We start from the raw sequence: 6,184 nt of genomic DNA, 5'->3' as shown, positions 1-6,184 counted from the left end.
TTCCATGTAAAATCGCAAAATTTATCCTGTAAAACACATTTTCATTTCATATCCTCCACATCATAACTGTTATAGGGCATATCCATTCATATTAGCTAGCAATGAATTGGAATAGTGAAAGGTGCATTTTGGTGGATTTACCAAAACTATACACAAGCTTTAAACTTTTTTATATTACTGAAGCGATGACGTCGGTTGCCATGGTGCCATGGCGGCCTGGTTCTAAACAAGTGAACCCGGAAGTATTGCGAACTGCTCATATCACAAAGCACGTGTTTCTCAGGAAAAGAAGGTTGCTATCGGAATTTCATCAACCTCACAATAATGGTAACAATCAGGGACAAACACATCATCATTTTTCAAAATTAGAATGTGTATAAACGATTGTCAGCTGCGACTCTGTTTAGAACCAACCGGTTCATTGCCATGACACCGTGACGTCACAATTCGGTACTGAAAACGTCGGTCAATATTTTACATCCGATTTTGAAGAAATTTCGCTTGTTACACTTGTTTTGCGTCCCCTCTTTCATTCAAATTTATCTTCTTGGTGGTGGACGGGTCCTTAAATTATTTTGTGACCAACCGATTCAAAAGAGTCGAAGATAAAAAGATACCCAAACATAACCACTGCAGTTGTAAGACAGTCCTCTACCATGGAAGGTTGTATTTGATCGAATATTGTCAGTTCTATTAGATATTCCATTCCTACCGAGCGGCTACAACCTTTAAAAAAGCAATGGACGTTCGTACGCAATTAATTTTAAATGCCTGATACGACACTTATTACTCTAAATAAGTAAAAAGATTTACTTTTCATTGAACTTTTACATTGTTATAATCTTGTTTAGAAACAAGCAATCATTGTAATGTGTGAAAATGAAGTTGAATCGTCTGTAAATAGAGTAACTACATTATTTGTACCAAACGTAATCTAAGCAGAGAAATGCAAACATCCTAATATGTTTATTAAAAACATTAATTATAATTTTATATTGCTCATTACATCATTGGGTTGATGTCTTGTTTTGAAGCATTTCATACACTGTAAATATTGATGTGATGAACAAACCAAAACAAAATCCGATGAGTTTCTATCGTCTCATAATTTCATTCAATTGTTCATATCACTCTTTCCCATTTCCCGCAATGGCATGTAATGTTTTGTTTGTTCATCCTGACATAATAAGCAAATATCACATAAAAAAGTATTTAAGTACAATCATACACACATGTTATGAATGGAGGATGCTGTCAAAAGGTTTGTAGAAAGATTGAATGCATAAGCGCTGAAATGCACCTTGAGCTAAGGCCGAGGTAATAATGACATCGATCCTCGGAATAGAATATTTTTCGATAGATGGCGCTATATAAATGCCTATTATAATTCTTGTAGAGTGCATCTTTCTTTTAAAATATTGTTGTAAATATTATGAATAATAAAAAAAATAGAAAAAAGAAAAACCTTATTGCCTACAAATTGCACAAAATTCAAGAGAAATAACACAAAAGAGATCAGGATAACCATTTTTGTCAATAGAGGCAGTAAAATGAATGCGAAGTACTAGTACGTGACAAACATGCATGGTAAACCTTAAACTGGCGTGCAGGAAAAGATGGGTAAACATAAATGGTTCGCTATAACAGTATAAGGTTGGATAAAAAAACCGAATTATGTTCAACAATTTCTACAAACTCACAATATTGCTTGTACTGTATTTGGAAAATACAAATCACATAGTATCTGATGTAAATAGTTTAAAAGTGGTGTCTGTATATTGTGTAAATACTATAGTACATAACGTCGTTATATTATTTGTTCATTGTTCTTTTTATGCATTGTTTTGCATTACTGTAGTTGTTTACTATACCCCGCCAAACGAAGTTTGAAATGAAATGAAATGTGGCTCACACACTGGTCTCGAGGTGTTGCCGTGGTAACTACATATCTAAAAAATTATGCAAAAAAAAACTTGTACTACTTCATCAGTTTATCATGGTTTATAAACAATTATCATCATATGTATCTCGCACATTAGTCTTGGGGTAAGAATAGTCAAGACATGTATGTTTATGTGTTGGAAACTATTGACATGGTAACGAAATACAGGTGGGGCTTTGGTAACCTATATTGCTAGTTCCAGTTCTTATGTTTGAAGTCTAAATGGGCACGTGACACAATGTCGTATATATATTTGTATGGTTATAACCTTACAGCGTAAGTTTATTACATTTGTATATAGTATGTTTATATCTTTAGGATTCTGTCTACTCCAGGTATTATCATATATTGATCATCAGGAAATTACATTAATCTTCCACTAAAGTGTACTTGAGTTACAGTATGAGAATGTTTTAACGTTGTAAATTTTACTATTCCGAGGTCGAGTTCCGATGTTTAGTTTAGTTGGATAATTGAGTTCTAGCCAGCAGAAATACAGATTTTTGCTGTTGAAGCAACATGTACTATACTGCATAGATATCTAATCAATAGATTTGTATTCTAAGTATGCTTTTAAAGAAAATGCCCAATAACAACTATAAAGTAGGACATGATTGCATGTATACATACTGTATTTTCTAACAACTATACAATGTCATGTACTTTTTTAAAGGGCGAGAAGGGAAAGAATGTTGCTGCAAGATTAGTGTGTTTATGACGTGTGTTACATACTGGTTACTAAGTGCTTATTGTCCCTAACAAACATCGTGGGTATTGTAGATAAATAATTGATGAGTGTAAATGACGCCTGGATTTATCCCTGGAAAATTGGATTCGATCCTACGACCTATTAATTGACAATTCAATTGTTCATATCACTCTTTCCCATTTCCCGCAATGGCATGTAATGTTTTGTTTGTTCATCCTGACATAATAAGCAAATATCACATAAAAAAGTATTTAAGTACAATCATACACACATGTTATGAATGGAGGATGCTGTCAAAAGGTTTGTAGAAAGATTGAATGCATAAGCGCTGAAATGCACCTTGAGCTAAGGCCGAGGTAATAACGACATCGATCCTCGGAATAGAATATTTTTCGATAGATGGCGCTATATAAATGCCTATTATAATTCTTGTAGAGTGCATCTTTCTTTTAAAATATTGTTGTAAATATTATGAATAATAAAAAAAATAGAAAAAAGAAAAACCTTATTGCCTACAAATTGCACAAAATTCAAGAGAAATAACACAAAAGAGATCAGGATAACCATTTTTGTCAATAGAGGGCAGTAAAATGAATGCGAAGTACGTGACAAACATGCATGGTAAACCTTAAACTGGCGTGCAGGAAAAGATGGGTAAACATAAATGGTTCGCTATAGCAGTATAAGGTTGAATTAAGAAAAAAACCGAATTATGTTCAACAATTTCTACAAACTCACAATATTGCTTGTACTGTATTTGGAAAATACAAATCACATAGTATCTGATGTAAATAGTTGAGAAGTGGTGTCTGTATATTGTGTAAATACTATAGTACATAACGTCGTTATATTATTTGTTCATTGTTCTTTTTATGCATTGTTTTGCATTACTGTACTTTTTTATTATGCCCCGCCAAACGAAGTTTGAAATGAAATGAAATGTGGCTCACACATTGGTCTCGAGGTGTTGCCGTGGTAACTACATATCTAAAAAATTATGCAAAAAAAAAAACTTGTACTACTTCATCAGTTTATCATGGTTTATAAACAATTATCATCATATGTATCTCGCACATTAGTCTTGGGGTAAGAATAGTCAAGACATGTATGTTTATGTGTTGGAAACTATTGACATGGTAACGAAATACTGGTGGGGCTTTGGTAACCTATATTGCTAGTTCCAGTTCTTATGTTTGAAGTCTAAATGGGCACGTGACACAATGTCGTATAATATATTTGTATGGTTATAACCTTACAGCGTAAGTTTATTACATTTGTATATAGTATGTTTATATCTTTAGGATTCTGTCTACTCCAGGTATTATCATATATTGATCATCAGGAAATTACATTAATCTTCCACTAAAGTGTACTTGAGTTACAGTATGAGAATGTTTTAACGTTGTAAATTTTACTATTCCGAGGTCGAGTTCCGATGTTTAGTTTAGTTGGATAATTGAGTTCTAGCCAGCAGAAATACAGATTTTTGCTGTTGAAGCAACATGTACTATACTGCATAGATATCTAATCAATAGATTTGTATTCTAAGTATGCTTTTAAAGAAAATGCCCAATAACAACTATAAAGTAGGACATGATTGCATGTATACATACTGTATTTTCTAACAACTATACAATGTCATGTACTTTTTTAAAGGGCGAGAAGGGGAAGAATGTTGCTGCAAGATTAGTGTGTTTATGACGTGTGTTACATACTGGTTACTAAGTGCTTATTGTCCCTAACAAACATCGTGGGTATTGTAGATAAATAATTGATGAGTGTAAATGACGCCTGGATTTATCCCTGGAAAATTGGATTCGATCCTACGACCTATTAATTGACAAAGAAGAATCAGAACCACTGCCATGACTACTAGTCTCTGTTATCATCCAGGGTTATGTTGACTCGCTGAAATATTTCAATTCTGTATACTCTATATTGCTTAATGTCTTGTGATTCTTTTTAATTTGTAATTTATGTTTAAATTGCTTAGTGAAAATAACGCCTGAGGTAAGATTCGATCCTACGACCCGATGATTAAATAGGAGGAATCAGAACCACTACTAGTATCTGTTATCGTCCAGGGTTATTTCGACTCGCTGAAATATTTCAATTTTGTATACTCTATGTTGCTTTATGCATTTGATTCTTTTAATTTGTAAAACATGTGTATATTGCTGAGTGAAAAAAACGCATGAAGTAAGATTCGATCCTACGAGGAGGAATCAGAACCACTACTAGTATCTGTTATCGTCCAGGTTTATTTTGCCTCGCTGAAATCTTGAATACTCCATATTGTTTAATGTTGTGTGATTCTCTGAATTTGTAATTCATGTTCATTTAAACATGTAGGCCTACTACTAGACATGATGCTTTGGTAAGATCGATTTAAATTAGAGATTGTGGATATTTTTTTTAGATCTATTCAAGGTCAGAATCATAAACGATTCATTCTGTGGAGGCATATTATAATAGTTAATATCTAAATACATTTTATTAATCATGATCGTTCTATGCGTTATATCACAGTGCTACAAACGGTTTGTTGCCTTAATTATCAATTTGTGCCCGTCAATCTGTCTTTCTACTACATATCATAAATTAAATGATTGCCGATGTGTTACATATTCGTTCTTCATTTACCGAATAAAGAATAAAAGACGCAAATGAATGTTCAACATTTTTTTTATTGAGTTTAGTGAGCAACTCATCAGCTTTAATTTTCAGATTTCAGATTCATTTATTTACACCTCTTTAAAATAAACAAAAATACATAAATATATAAATAATTTGACACCTTGCCGTCATCACAATATTGAGGAATTATGTAACAAAGAGAATCTTAGTTATGTTATACGATTTATTTATTTACCACATATACATGTAACGTATGGTCTGGAAGTATGGGGTGGGACACGCATAACAACCCTGAACCCTATTTTATTACTTAAAAAACGAATAGCTAGAATAATGACGTTCAACCATCATACTTACCACTCTGCTCCTTTATTTTGTATGGAAGCTTAAAAGTGCCACCGAGATGTTGAGATAATTATCTTGGGAAGTCGACATCTTGATAGCAAAAGATAAGATGACGAGATCCTGGATCTCATCATGTCGACATCTTTTAGAAAAGATGATGAGATGACAAGATCCCGGATCTCATCATGTCAACATCTTTTAGAAGAGATGATGAGATGACAAGATCCCAGATCTCATCATGTCAACATCTTTTAGAAGAGATGATGAGATGACAAGATCCCGGATCTCATCATGTCGACATCTTTTAGAAGAGATGATGAGATGACAAGATCCCGGATCTCATCATGTTGACATCTTTTAGAAGAGATGATGAGATGACAAGATCCCGGATCTCGTCATGTCGTCATCTTTTAGAAGAGATGGTCAGATGACAAGATCTTCGATCCATGATCATGTCATCTAATCATCTCTTCTTAAAGATGTAGACATGACGAGTTACGAGATCATGACATCTGATCATCTCTTCCACTGGATGTAGACATGACGAGATC

Source organism: Lytechinus variegatus, chromosome 4 (genome assembly GCF_018143015.1).
Source record: "Lytechinus variegatus isolate NC3 chromosome 4, Lvar_3.0, whole genome shotgun sequence".
Classification (NCBI taxonomy): Eukaryota; Metazoa; Echinodermata; class Echinoidea; order Temnopleuroida; family Toxopneustidae; genus Lytechinus; species Lytechinus variegatus.
Note: the sequence above shows the minus strand (reverse complement) of the source record.